Source organism: Ovis canadensis, chromosome 1 (assembly GCF_042477335.2).
Source record: "Ovis canadensis isolate MfBH-ARS-UI-01 breed Bighorn chromosome 1, ARS-UI_OviCan_v2, whole genome shotgun sequence".
Classification (NCBI taxonomy): domain Eukaryota; kingdom Metazoa; phylum Chordata; class Mammalia; order Artiodactyla; family Bovidae; genus Ovis; species Ovis canadensis.
This window is the reverse complement of record NC_091245.1, coordinates 89,697,225-89,712,664: the sequence shown is the minus strand read 5'-3', so window position 1 is coordinate 89,712,664 and position 15,440 is coordinate 89,697,225. Positions and strand designations below refer to the sequence as shown.

General features: G+C 42.5%; 1 protein-coding gene across 28 annotated transcripts in view; it reads right to left on the bottom strand.

Moving 5' to 3' along the window:
- RAP1A (RAP1A, member of RAS oncogene family) overlaps window positions 1–6,401 on the bottom strand; it is a 77,484-nt gene extending 71,083 nt beyond the window's left edge. For 2 of the 28 annotated variants that reach the window (XM_069600314.1, XM_069600348.1), the window contains exon 1: window positions 6,205–6,360. The gene's annotated coding sequence lies outside the window, so the exon portion shown is untranslated. Of the gene's footprint in view, window positions 1–36; window positions 176–5,352; window positions 5,484–5,774 lie in introns of those variants that run through there. The other 26 variants (XM_069600402.1, XM_069600359.1, XM_069600245.1 and 23 more) reach the window with 26 other exon arrangements.
- Window positions 6,402–15,440: the final 9,039 nt, after the last annotated feature.

Sequence of the window (15,440 nt, the reverse complement as noted above, 5' to 3'; positions counted from 1 at the left end):
AGAATTAAAACTTAGCTGAACCAGGAAAAAACTTACCTACAATGTAGGATATATGCAGAAAAGCAACTTGGGAAAAAAAAGACCAACAGAAGTAAAATAGGCAGTTGAACAAGCAATTCTTATTTTACTGTATAGTTTAACCGATGGGAGACTGGTTTGCTCAAATACTAAAAAGCTGTTAGAAAATAAGACCACAGAAATAGTTGTTAACAACTGAAAGAGAATTAAAATATCACAAAGATTTTACTTAGAAAATGAGTATTGTTCTATTTTTAATCAATCATGAAAACACAACATTTATTTATAAAACATATGTCAGGTTCTGGCAAACAAAATACATTACTAGACTATAATACTAGAGTAGAAACTACAGCCCCATGTCTCAGTTTCCATCAAACAGCTTAATACTGGGTCACTGAAACATCTGTTCAATGACTGAATCTGAAATCTATTAATGAAATTATGCAATATTTCCACAACTACACAATGAAATCTAAAAGGTAGCTTAAAAGACATCAATGATTTGGGATAGACACTGAAAACTACATAAAACCCAAAGATTAGTGTTAAATGTCAGCTGCTAAAATAATTAAGTTAAGGTTGCTTGCTTAATATTCTATACAATACTTGTCTAGAACAGAATGATCCTATGAATTTAAAAATACCATGAAAAATAGTGAATGAATTTACTCTCTGGATCACACATTTGACAGATCTGAAATGTTCAGTCTGCAATAAGAATTCCTACTATTACTAACTTAGAATCCTATATAAGTGGCATCTGGGCTTTGTCCAAAGAAACAGTTGTACCCAGTTCTTTGTGTCTCTTCAACTTTATACTTTTGTCACTGATAACTAAGCTACAGTTCTGAGTGAGTATATACTTTTGTCACTGATAACCTAGCTACAGTTCTGAGTGAGTGTAACATAGCACTGCAAACAACCATGCATGTTACAGGCACAGGTATGTATTTGTGAATTCAAAGTAAGTCATCTCAAGTTTTAATTAATCCAACAGTGTGTTTTATCAGTTATGTGTAGTTTAGTACATTCCTAACCTTATGAGGTATAGCCTAATTTAAATATATTCTGAAACCAGACATAGAATTATGCATTTAATCCTAAATTTGGTTAATTTTACCATTCCACACTTTGAACCACTCTCTATCAATGTGAACTAAATAAATAGGGTGGAGATAGGAAACTATCTCTATCCCTGGAAAAACTGGATATGCAAAGAAATCTTCTTTTCCAGATTTATCTAATCTAAATTTATACAGCCTAAATAAGTCATTAGAACTTTAAAAAAAGCCATTAGTCTAACAATTGAAAATAATTTCATAGACTATATTCAATCCTCCATGTGTATATCATGTACTTCTGAAAATTATAATAAAAGGATGGTTTTTAGACCGCTTAACAAAAGTACACTATCTCAACTCCACCTTAACCATCATACACAATTTCCTCTGCACCTTTTACCTCTACAAGGCCCATTTTCAAGTGGAAATGAGAACAAGGCACAGTTCTCTGCTGAACTGCTTAATGGGTCAGACATTATGACAAACTAAGTTTATAGGCTCAATACTAATCTGGATCTTTTAACTTTGAAACAAACTGCTCTCTTAATCAGTCATCTCAAAACTGAATGCAAACGGGATTGGAGAGAGCATGTGTGAACCTTCATTGCATACTCATAGCCACTATTACAAAAATTCAACATGTAAAATGGCCAATACTTTCTCTGTGTATGAAAGTGAAAAGCACAAAAACTACCATTTGTAATCTCCAAATTTCAGACACACACAAAAGGGAAAAAAATGGACCCTTCATCTGTCTCAGTAACATAAGAAAGTTTAAGTATCTTTATTTTAAGCAGTAATCATTTCCATAATATACGAATTTGGCATTAAGTCATATAGCAGTATATGACATCAGAACGAGCAGAAAATACTTGACAATATGCCATAACTCTTTTTAAAATTGATGAGTTCAATTTGAAGGAACATTAGGAGGAAGTAAGTTTATGTTCACAATTTTAAACTCACCACAACATTAAGATATAAATGCTTTATACAAGATATTCTTATTGACCTTCTAAAATGAGAATTTTAGAACTGGGAGCTTAGAGGTTATATGAGGTTCCGTGGACATTTGCTAGGTCCCTAGCATGTGTGAGACACAGTGCTCGGTGCTTGCAGGTAAACTCCACTGGCTCAGCCCACTCACTTTACAGATGCTGGAGTTTCTGCTCATGTCAAATCAAGCCTTTTAGACTTCTGAATTGCTTAGCAATGCCATCACAGTGGTATAATTCTATTAAAACAGACTGATATCATCCTTCCTCATAATCTAAATAAAATTTCAAAGAGGCAATATTGACTTAACAGAAACAATAGTCTCTGTGTTTTGAATAACTTATAAAGAATTACAACAATTTAAAAATTCAACTATGAGAGTCCTCAACTAAGTGCTAGTTGCATAATTTACTGCAAAGAACAAAACAGGAGGCTGCTGCTGCTGCTAAGTCGCTTCAGTCGTGTCCGACTCTGTGCGACCCCAGAGACGGCAGCCCACCAGGCTCCCCCGTCCCTGGGATTCTCCAGGCAAGAACACTGGAGTGGGTTGCCATTTCCTTCTCCGAACATGAGGCTATCAAAGATTTAAGATTCTAAAAACATACAAAACAGAAATTAAACTAATCGCTGATACCATTGAAAAGTCCTTTTATAAGAAAAAAGAATTAATATGAAAAATTAGGTGCTTGACTGGGATATCTATTCTTTATAAAAGATCACCAACCATATACTAACAAAGTTCTTGAGTAACAGTAAACACTGGCAAGATTTTAAGTTATTTAACTATGAGATCACAAATTATTACATAATATAAAACTTCCTGAGGGCAGAGACCCTGTCTAATTCAACTGTTATCCCCAACAATTAGCACCCTGTTATTAAAATGTTAAAGAGAAAGTTGAACAAACATTATGAACTCATGTGAGCTAGCTACTGGAAAATTCAACCTAATGACCTAAAAGGTCTCTTTTTATAATTCAAATTGTTCAAGTATTAAATAATATTCACTCAAGTGACACTGCATGAAACTTCAGATCAACAACTGTGGCTGTCACTTTAGCACAAACTACTCTCTGAAGGAATTAATAGATACACCAAGAAGACAAGTATATTTATATACTTTGATTTAGTAGTCCTTCTGGAAATAAATTCCAAGGAAATATTCAAAAAGAAAGAAAATTGTTGAACATACAAAAGTGTTCATTTCATTGTTATTTTCAATAAGGGGAAAAGGAAAGTATCTATATGCCCAAGGGCAGGTAGACAGACTAATTTGCAACCATGCAAAAAGGTTTAAAATGAACATTAACCTCCTAATTGGTCTTCCTGCTGCCACTCCCTGCTGCCTTCCCCAAGTTAACTTCCACATAGCAGCCAGAACAGTTCCCACAGACTTTAGTCAGAAGAGTTCTCTCTTCTACCCAAAACCCTCCAGTGGTTTCCCATTTCATTCAAAGTAAAATTCAAAGTTCTGACCATTGCCTACACGCTTTACAGTGGCCTCGGCCACTTCTCTAATCTCAAGTTCTCTCATTTTCCCTCCTGCTTACTGGCCTTCTCCAAAAGGCCAAGTACACTGAGTGGTCTCTGCCTGTTATCTTCTTCCCCTAGAGAGCATGAATTCCTCACTTTCTTCAGGTCTCTACTCCAGCATCATGTCTTCCCTAGCTACCCTTCCTTGCCACTCTCTGTATCCTCTAACCCCACTTTACTCTCTGCGTATTTCTTACCATCTGACTTATTCTGTATTTATATGGTTATGGCCCATCTCTCCTGTTTAGTGTATGAACTCCATGATAGCAAGGACTTTGTTTTATTCACATAATAGGCATTTAAAAAGCACTTGTTAAACAGATACTGAATACTGATACAATAATTATTAACTACACAAAAAAACATGCATATAAACAAACTTGCAAGAGAATAGGAAAAATGATCTGTGAACACTTTTAAGTGCTGATCATATTGCTAAGGAGTTAAACAACAAAAAATGTAAGTCAGTTGTGATTATGATTTTAAGCTGTCAGTAGTGACTATGACAATCTTATCTCCCTCAAAGCCATCTGTTTAGAAATATGAGAACTTTTCCCATAAAACTGTTAATAACATCAGTCTTAAAATCTTTGTTCCCAAAGACCCAAATAAGTCTGTGAGGGTAGACACACATGCTTGAGGTCACACAGAAGGTGAACAAAGCCTTCTGAACAGTTTTAATATAGAACTGAATAATACTCAGAGTTTACATTTAAGACAAACACACATGGTTGGCTTCAGAGAGTCCCTGAAGATGTAAAATTCTGTACCTAAATGTCTATTACTTCTTTCCTGAGGAGAGAGTCTATATGTGCATTTCATTATATTCTCAAAGGTGTCAGTGGCCCAGAAAAGGTTAATAATCAGTATTTTGTATGTTGGAAGTGAAGTGAAATCTAATTTGAGCTACCTCTCAAAGGATAGAAAATATATAAAACCAGACACATCTTTGCAATAACACATTTCATTCAAGAAATACCAAGTGCCTACCATGTGCCGGGCATGGTGTGATTTTGAGCACACCTTACACTTAACTGTATTTTGTAGTACATAATTCAAAATACATAGGAAACAAGATTCACTGAAACACCAGACTAAAAAGAAATCCAGCGAACACAAATATAATTTCAAACAGAAAGTGGTACAGAAAATCATAATACAGACAGAAAGGAGCTCAGGGCCTGATTTAGTGCTTATTATGTCAAAATATCCACAGATATCAGTTACATCAAAAGAGAAGAAAAACTACACACACGTGTGCCCACCCCCACACACTGTGACAGGAAACCAAAATAAAGTTTCCAAATCCTGTTTCCAGCAGCATCCCTTCTGAGACTGCCCTTCAGCATTCTTTTGAAGGTAGGAGCTTCACGTTAAAACCTAGGGCTGATACTTTACTCTTACTGTGATAAAAACAAAAAGAATCATCTCAAACCCAGGAAACAGAAAACTGTGGCCACCTGTACGGCTGTGACCCGTTAACCTCCTGCCCTGTTATTCCCTTTCTTTTTATACCCCACTTCCTTCAAAGCAGTGACAGAATGGTCTTCTCCCCCCAAACGGAATGACTCCAGAACGCTAGTTCTTTTTCCAAGAGGTCGAAAGGTCCCCTAAACTCTGCTTCTTAGCCCTGTGAGTTGATGTCTTCCCCTCGTCTTTTCCCCATAGCAGTAAATTACACAATTCAGCTGAGGACACCGTCCTTAACTTCCTGAACAAGGGGGCAAAAAGACACTCCTACCAGTCTCAGCCTGAAGAAGACAAAAATCACACGGTGACCTCTTCCCTAACAAAATTCAGGGAAGAAGCAGAGACCCAAGAAAGGCAACGCCGAAAAGGCGAACACATGGCATGTTACGGAAGACGTGGGGGACAGAGGGCGGGAAAGGGGCTGAGAGGTGGAGTGGGGTGTAAAGATGTCAGCTCTGTGCACTAGGGGAATGAAGAAATGCGAGATCCCGAACCCTGACAAGTGAACACAGAAAGGGCACCGCTCCCGTCTACCCACACTTCTCCAGCAGTCAAGGGAGGTCAGAAAATTCACCCAACCCTCCAACTCTCTTCTTTGCGTGCCCCTCAAAGGGTGAACTGGGTTTGAAAGAAGAGCTGACCCTAGGCAGGGTACAAGCAAGAAGAAAAACGAAGCGATGTCCAATCTAGTACCTCTCTCAGGCAGCTAGGGGAGAGGGCACTGTGTCCGGGGAGATGGCGAGGGAAATGGGCTTGTGCCATGACACCTCGGGGAGTTGGAGGGTGGGGGACACAATGTCCTCTTTCTCTCCCACACCCGGCCCGGGCCCCTCCCGTCCCTCTCCCGCAGGCCCAGCCACAGTCGACCGGCTCGGTCCGCGGGCGTGGTTGGCTCCGGCCCGGTGGCGGCGGCCGGGCCTCCCCGAGTCCTGGCCCCTCCCGCCGGCCAGGCCCCCGGGCCGCCGCCCCGGACACCGAGGGAACACGGAGGAGGAAGGGGGAGCCAGGGGACTGACCGGCGACAGGAGCCGCCTCGGCCCGGACTCGTCCGACCCGCGCCCCTCGCTCCCTCTGGGGCCGGCTCCGGCTCCCCGCCCCTCACTCACCCCCCCGGGTCCGGCACCTCCTCCACCTCCTCCTCCTCCTCCTCCCTCCTCTCGGCCGTGGCTCCTGCTCCGGCTCTACGCGGCGACGGCGGCGGTAGCGGCCTCGAGAGCAGCGGCGGCGGAGCCTCCAGAGCGCGCACGCACGCAGCACGCAGGCCCCGCCCCCAAGTTCCGCCCCGCCCCTTCGAGTCAGCGTCGGCAAGATTTCGGCCCCGCCTTCCCCGCGGCTTTCCGGAGTCCGCTTAAAGGGGCCGCGCAGGAAGGAGGTGGAAGAGCTAAGAACGCCGCGGGGGAGGAGTGGGGAGATTCGGCTTTTAGCTTGGGCTGGGCGACGGAGTGGGGAGGCCGGAAATGAAATGAGAGATGGTTCGAAGATTCAGGAGGAGAAGAATTTTGGAGGGAATACGACCATTTGACAAGTACTAGTTGAGTATCTAGTAGGTGCCAGGCAGTGTCCTAGGCGCAGAGAAAAATGGAAGTAAATTAAAAGAAGCTTACATCTTGGAAGAAAAGTTATGACCAACCTAGATAGCATCTTGAAAAGCAGAGACATTACTTTGCCAACAAAGGTCCGTCTAGTCAAGGCTATGGTTTTTCCAGTGGTCATGTATGGATATGAGAGTTGGACTGTGAAGAAAGCTGACCGCCGAAGAATTGATGCATTTGAACTGTGGTGTTGGAGAAGACTCTTGAGAGTCCCTTGGACTGCAAGGAGATCCAACCAGTCCATTCTGAAGGAGATCAGCCCTGGGATTTCTTTGGAAGGAATGATGCTAAAGCTGAAACTCCAGTACTTTGGCCAACTCATGCCAAGAGTTGACAAAAGACTCTGATGCTGGGAGGGATTGGGGGCAGGAGGAGAAGGGGACGACAGAGGATGAGATGGCTGGATGCCATCACTGACTCAATGAACGTGAGTCTGAGTGAACTTGAGGAGTTGGTGATGGACAGGGAGGCCGGGCGTTCTGCGATTCATGGAGTCGCAAAGAGTTGGACACGACTGAGCGACTGAACTGAACTGAACTGAAAGGCCTTTATGGAGCTTGCATTCTAATGGTTGAGAAGAGACAACAAACAGATAAAAATTTCAGAAAGTGATAAGTGAAGAAAAATAAAACCAGGAATAGGATGACTTCATAGATGGCCAAGTGTTGCCCCTCAGAGGAGCCCTATAAGCACATACATGTATGACATGAAGGAATAAGCCTAGCAAATACCTCGGGAGGGGAGAGAAAAGGGATGGGAGTCTTACCAAGCTGAAAGAACCTCGGCTGTAAGCGGTTAGCCTGGCATGTTGCAAGACCAACAAAAAAGGCTAGTATGGCTGAGTGTAATCAGCTAGCCACAGAGCAGTAGTAGGTTGAGAGAGGTGATGGGGGAGGTCAGATCCTATGGAGCCTTATGGGCTGTTATTAAGAGCCACAGAAAGCCACAGGAGGGTGAGCAGAGGAACGACCGCATCTAGTTCACATTTTAAAGAGTTACTCTTGCTATTATGTGTAAAATGCACAACAGGGAAGCACAGATGTCTTCAAGGAGACCAGTGAGGAAGCTCTTTGTGGTCGCTCGGACTAGGATGGCAGCAGAGAAGAAGTGAGAAGGGGTGTATCAGAATGTATTCAGATACACTCTGAATCGGAATGGATTTGGCAGGAATGTGTGAACGAAAAAAAAGCTCATGGCTGATTCTTAAGTTCAGGACCTAAAGGGTAAGTTAGTGGTGGTATTATTTAGTGAGCTGGAGAAGATTTAAAGGGAAGAAAATTTGAAATGAGGGAAGTACGAATTCTGTTTCATATGCTACATAAAGTGCTGGTTCTACATCCAAATGAAGATGTTGAGTAAACAATTGGATGGATATATGAGTCTGAAGATATGAATTTGGGAATCATCAGCACATAGATGCTTTTTAAGCCTTAGGTCTTACATAAAATCCCTTAGGAGGGAGAGTAGCTAGTGGAGAGGACGAAAATGAACTCCAACCTTTGGAAATTCTGTAGAAGAGGAGAAGGAACTACCAGATAGGAGCCACACCAGGAGAGGGTGGAGTGTTGGAAGATAAGAGAATTGTTTGAGGAAAGTGGGAGTGATCAGCCTTATCAAATACTGTTGAAATAAATAAGGTGAGGACTGAGGGTTTGAACACTGCATTTGACCTGATGAAGGATGCTGATGTCCTTGAGGAAAGCAGTTTCAGTGAAGTCATGGAGGAGAAACTCTGATTAGGGTGTGTTAACAAGAGATGGGAGGTGAGGAAGAAAAATGTTTATAGCAAGTCTAAGCAGCTCTTGAGGACCTTTGCCCTCAGGATCCACTAAGAGAGAGGAGTACTTGGGATCGTTGTTCAGTCGCTCAGTTGTATCCAACCCAGTGGACTGCAGTGTGCCAGGCTTCCCTGTCTTTCACCTGAAGCTTTCACCCTGTCTTTCACCATCTCCTGGAGCTTTCTCAAACTCATGTTCATTGAGTCAGTGATGCCATCCAATCATCTCGTCCTCTGTCCTCCCCTGCTCCTGCCTTCTGTCTTTCCCAGTGTCAGGATCTTTTCCAGTGAGTCAGTTCTTCGCATTAGGTGGCCAAAGTACTGGAACTTCAGCTTCAGCATCAGTCCTCCCAATGAATATTCAGGGTTGATTTCCTTTAGGATTGACTGGTTTGATCTCCTTGCAGTCCAAGGGCCTCTCAAGAGTCCTATCCAACACCACAGTTCAAAAGCATCAATTCTTTGGCGCTCAGCTTTCTTTATGGTCCAATTCTCACATCCTTACATAATAGTAGTAGTAGTGTTAGTCACTCAGTAGTGTCTGACTCTTTGTGACCCCATGGACTGTAGCCTGCCAGGCTCCTCTGTCCATGAGATTCTCCAGGCAAGAGTACTCGAGTGGGTTGCCATTCCCTTCTCCAGGGGATCTTCCTGACCCAGCAATTGAACCCTCCTCCATTGCAGGCAGATTCTTCACTGTCTGAGCTATAGGGAAGCGCCCAAAAGACTACTAGAAAAACCATAGCTTTGACTAGATGGACCTTTATCAGCAAAGTAATGTCTCTGCTTTTTAATATGCTGTCTAGGTTTGTCATAACCATTCTTCGAAGGAGCAAGCATCTTTTAATTTCATGGTTGCAGTCACCATCTACAGTGATTTTGGAGCCCAAGAAAATAAAGTCTGTCTCTGTTTCCATTGTTTCCCCATTTATTTGCCATGAAGTGATGGGACTGGATGCCATGATCTTTGTTTATTGAATGTTGAGTTTTAAGCCAGTTTTTTCACTCTCTTCTTTCACCTTCATCAAGAGGCTCTTTAGTTCACTTGTTATTTAGGGGAGGTATTTTAAAGATAGGAGTTGTTTCCTTATGTTGGTATGCTGGAATGATCCTTTAGAGAGGTAAAGGTGATGGTGCAGAAGATAAGAGGGGGCAGCTAGAGAAAGCTTGTCCTTCAGTGGGTAAAAAGCAATGGGACCTAGCGTAGAAGTGGAGGAGTTGACTGTGGATAGGAGCAAGGACAGTATTTTAGGAGAGAAGGCAACGTCTATGGGCACAAACACAGTTAGGTCAGGTATTAAATTTGGTGATGGCCTATTCAGGCCATGTCTGTGCAGGAAGCATGTGGGAGCTGAAATCCAGCCTCTGTTTTTCCAACCAAGTTTTGAGGCCAAATCAGCCTTGAGGAAGCGGCACCTTTTCTAATTTCTCCAACTGCAGAGGCAGTGCCTTTTAGAAAATCCTCCGTATCATCACATGCACACATACAAAGTCTGTGTGCTTCTTTTCCCAGTTTGTACCAAATATTCTTTGTGCAAGTCGCCTCCGTGGGTTTGATGAGGTCGATCAGGGCTGTTGAGCTTTCTTTTATTCTTAGCAATAGGAAGCTGTGAGTGGGGAAGGGCTGTTGGGTATATGAGATGGAAGCTGTGAGAAAGATGGAAGAAGTGAGAAAGAATTCCTTCAAGGAGAGGAAGTGTAGTATGGACAAGGCTGAGGGTCTTCTTGAGTTGGTGGTCCTATATTTAAGTGAGACCACTCAGCAAGGTTGTATGGTTTTTCTCCAGCCACATTCCATAGCTTGCAGCGTTGAAGGAGAGGTAGATTTGGCCAGGGGTGGGTTTTGCTGATGGAAGTCCTGAAAAGGGGAGGGGTATAAGTCAGGGAGTAGTTATAGTGATAGACCTTAGAATCTAAGCTGGGAGGGAATAGCTGTTTTGCTGTTGGTCGCTATGTCTGACTCTTTCCAACACCGTGGTCCATAGGCCACCAGGTTCCTCTGTCCATGGGATTTCCCAGGCAAAAATGAATATTGGAATGGGTTCCCAGAGAGCAAGTTAAAAAGCAGTGGAGTCAATGGTTTGGTGGTCCCTGTAGGAAAGAATAGTTCAAGAGGAAGCTATCAAGTAAGTGGAAGTAAGGGGACTTTCCAAGAATCGAGCATGGGAAAGGGTGAGTGAGGTGTCTGTGAGAAATGAGGTCCAGGCAGGTACCTCGGGGTTGAGGGAATACCAGGCTCTCGGGCTCCTGTCTTGTCACAGTCCTTGTGATCCACTGACCTGGGGGAGGTTGAGGGCAGGGGATTGTGTGGCTTTACTAGCCTTGGGAGAGTCCCTTGTGCCCTGCTTTACTCACCCGAGCATTTGTGTAGGTACTTTGTCCTGCCTGATGTTTCACAGAAACTAAACATCTTTCCTCCTTATTCTGCTTTCCTGCTTCTGGCATTATCTTTCTCAGTCACTCATGCAGCAAATCTTAGCCACCTTTAATCCATTTTCCCCATCCCTGCACCCAATTGATCCTCAAAGTGTAGCGATCAACACCATCCAATAGAACATTCTGCTGTGATGAGAATGTTCTTTATCTGCATATCTAATACAGTAGTCACATGTGGCTATCGAGCATTGACTGAGGAACTGGGTTTTATAACTGTTGTTGTTCAGTTGCTCAGTCATGTCCGACTCTTTGTGACCCCATTGACTACAGCACGCTAGTAACAAAGTTTACAACTTTAGTGTATATAAATTCAATTTAGATAGCCGCATGGGGCTGGGGGATACTGTATTAGACAGACAGGTATAGACCTTTCCTACCCAGGGTCTTTTCCATCTGCCCCTGCCTCTGTGTCCCCATTGCCACCTGCCTCGGTCAGCTACTGGTTACCTCTCGTCTAGACTTTTGCTGTAGTTTCCTATTTGGTCTTCTGCTTAGTTGCCTTCCCTTCAATCCATTTGGTGTTCTTGCCAGAACCATCTCCCTAAAGCAGTGGCCAGATCACAGCTCCACCTTATTTTAAAAATTATCAGTAGTTTCCTGTCAAATTAGGTAAAACTGCTTAATCTGACATTTGTCCAGTTGAATGTCTCCATCCCCCTTTTCCAGCCTTACCCTGCAGTGCCCCTTTGCATAATAGAGTGCTGGCTCTCAAGCAAAACTGAGCTGCTTGCTATATTTCCTACCAACTTTTTACAAAGCAGCTAACTCATTTGTGTAAATTGTCTCTGCCCGGAACTGGCCTCTCTTTTCTTCTTCCAGACCTCAAATCTGTTGAAATTCTTGAAGGCCTGTCTTACGTAACAGTTTGTACCTGGAAATTTTTCTGATTTTTCTTCTCCTCTTAAATACAGTTTCTGGTTTTTGTGGTTGTTGATGTTTGTTTGTTTGCTGCACTGCACAGCTTCCTTCCCTGACCAGGGATCAAACCTGGGCCCCAGCAGTGAAAACACCAAGTCCTAACCACTGGACAGCTAGGGAATTCCCTACAATTTCTGTTTTTAACTTCACCTGTGGCACTCATAAGTTGCCTGGTCATTTATTCTATGCATTCATTGTATTGCTGTTACGAAATATTCCTTCTTACAGATCACTACATTCCATATCATTGCCCCTTTCAGTGTCAGTCTTGTACCTGATATATATGAGGTACTCCTCAATTAAGCCGTGAATTGAGTTCTACAAGAGCATTCATGCTCCTTAACTCTAAGAGTAATATCACTAGCTGTAAAAGAGAATGTCTTTATACCTTGGAAGAAACAAAGAGAAAAAGAAGCAGAAGGAGCCAAAAAGCACTGATGTGACAATTGAGAATTTCTTAAGTTGGAAGGCCAAGAACTCTTGGAAGTTAAAAAGAAATGAAGGAAAGAAGAACAAGCAGAAAAAAAAAATTAATGAAATGGAAACAGCCATTCAAAATAGTTAATAATCCTGACACATCTTGATACCCTGTTCTTGGAGGATGTCAGAAACAGTATGGAGGTGGGTGATTCTTTGTTCCAGGACCCAGAGGAGGAGGAGCAGGGTCTAGGCTACATTCCTGCTGACCCTGACACTGCCTTGATCAACTGATGGACTTCCCCTGTCCTCAAGTGTTCTGACTGCCACGGCTTCGGTGGCTATGCTGAGAAGGTGGTGACTTTCCTTTCTTTTTTTCCAAGAAAAAATAATTTTTAGGAAAATCTTCTCATAGCTTTCATCATTGAACTTAGTAAACTGATCTTAAAATTAAAAACAAAAACAAAACCAGCAGATTTTCTAATATGAAATTCCAACTTTTGAAAAGAAACAGACTGTATTTCTTTTCATATTACTGTTTGCTGAGAGTTTCTTCCAAATGCTTCCCACCTTTTACAGGGTAGTTTTACAAGTCACTTTTAACTTGTAATCCTAGCATGGGCATGCTTGGAACTCACAGGATCAGCTTAGCTACTCAGAGGGTCAATTTATGGAAAAGGCCTGTAAGAAGCATTCAGATGGCAATACAAATCAATAAAAAGAGGTTTCCATCTAATAATTGTTTAGAAAATGTATTTTTAGACCTTTAACTCTTAGAAACTTGAAACCTGAGAATAGAATTACGTTTGCTCTGTTCTACGGTACCAAATATACTTTTCTTGTTGGTGCAGTGGTTTTAAGGATTTGAACAGCAGGGGCTACATTTTACACACACAAAAAAAACATAATTCACATGTGTAGGACCTTATATCTGTTTATTCAATAAGCCTTAACCAAGTGCTTGTTCCTTGCTAAGCACTTACACTTGTTACCAGGTATACAAAGAAAGAAAAAATACGGTACCTGCCTTCAAGGAGGAAACAGGGTAAAACTCTGACCTGACATTGGTATATCATTTTACAGTTTTCAAAATGATTCCACAGTACCTAATTTAATCCTACCAACAATGTCATTAAGGTAGGTATCAGCCTCCTTTTGAATTAGGGAAAGTAGTTCAGGGTGATTACAAGAATTGTAGAGAAGTACAGAGCTATCAGGGCTTCTCAGGTGGTGCTAGAGGTGAAGAACCTGCCTGCCAGTGCAGAAGATATAAGACATGCAGGTTCGATACCTGGGTTGGGAAGATCCCTTGGAGAAGGGCATGGCAACCCATGCCAGTGTTCTTGTCTGGGGAATCCCACAGACAGAGAAGCCTGGCAGGCTACAGTCCATGGGGTCTCAAAGAATCAGACACGACTGAAGCATCTTAGCATGCACACACACACAGAATGATTAACTGGTGGGATATTGAGCTGGAACTCAGATCTCTGGGTGTCAGAACATTGGTTGAATTAGAATGGAAGTTTCCTGAGGACAGGCACTTGATCTGTTTTGTTCATTGCCATATTTCCAGAACCTAGAAAAGTACCCAGCATATAGTATTTTCTCAGTAAATATTTCAGGAATCTGTGTATGTCTGTGTGTGTGTATGTGTGTGTGTGTGTGTGTGTGTGTGGCATGTTGTGGAGACAGAGTGAGAGGGGGGCAGTGGGTGAGGGAGGGAGAGAGAATACAAGCCAAACATCTAAGTCATTCGCATATTTGTATATTGTAGTTTTGTGCTAAGTTGATCTTTTCTGTATTAGTGCTGTCTGAAGTGTGGCCCACAGACTGGTGCTGGTCCACAGAATTGCTTAATACCAGTTGTAGTTCACTGAGGCTGCTATAACAAAATAGCACATACTGATATAAACAACAGAGATGCATGCCTCACAGTTTTAGATACTGAAACTGAGATCGCAATGCCAGCATGCTCATGTTCTGGTTAAGGCCTTCTTTCTGGTTCTTATCAGCACCTTCTTGCTGTATCCTCAACTGGTGGGAGGGGAAGGGGGTCTCTCTGGCATGTCTCTTTTTTTTGGCTGCACAGGATCTTCATTGCTGTGCAGGCTTTCTATAGTCGTGGTGGGTGGGCTACTCTCTAGCTGCAGCACACAGGCTTCTCGTTGCAGTGGCTGCTCTCGTTACGGCGCGCGGGCTCTAGGCCATGCAGGCTCTAGTAGTTGTGGTGTGTGCGAGCTTAGTTGCTCCGTGGCGTGTCCAGTCTTCCCGTGTCTCCTGCAGTGGCAGGCAGGCTCTCAATTGCTAGACCACCAGGGAAGTCCCTTTCATAAGGGCACTAATTCCATTCACAAGGGCTCTGCCCTCGAAGTCTAAGTACCTCCCAAGTGCCCACCTCAAATATATTTTTAGTGTAAAGTTCCATGCAATTCTTGGGGTTTGTTTATCTGAAATTCAGATTTAATTTGGCATCCTGTATTTTATCTGGCAGCCCTAAGTGTGATTAAATATGTAGGCTCTGAAGTCACACTGTGTGACTTCAAATTTTGACCCTACCACTTACCAACTGTGTGACCTTGGACATGTTACTTGGGAATTAGGATTTTAACATAAGAATTTTGGGGGAATACAAACATTCAGACCGTAGCACCAGCTGACCTTTAGATAAATACCAAAAATGAGAGTAACATTTAGAATATTTTGCGGCTACTTCACATTGCTCTGACATATAAGCGAGTGGTCAGTAAACCTGTCTAGTTGAGTAGGGCATAGACCAGCACAGATGTTGTCCAACTTGTGTAGTGAATCACGTGAGGGATGAGCTGTATGCTAGTCAGACAACATCTAATTTTTCTTTAACCTTTTGACCCTCTTCGCCCATTTCTCCCACCTCTGGCGATTGTCAGTCTATTCTCTGTATCTATGAGGTTGTTGTTGTTGTTGTTGTTTTTCTAGATTCCCAGTATGAGAGAGATCATTCAGTATTTGTCTTTCTCTCACATATTTCACATAGCATAATGCCCTCTAGATCCATCCGCACTGTCGCAAGGCAAGAGTTCCTTCTTTTTACTGCTGAACAATATTCCATTTTATATACATACACCAGATTTTCTCTAGTCATCCATCCGTGGACACCCAGATAAACATGAGTGTTTGGTGGTGTGTATGTTGCCTATTTATTGTTTTACACAACAGATTTGATGTGCAGTGTCCCTTTCT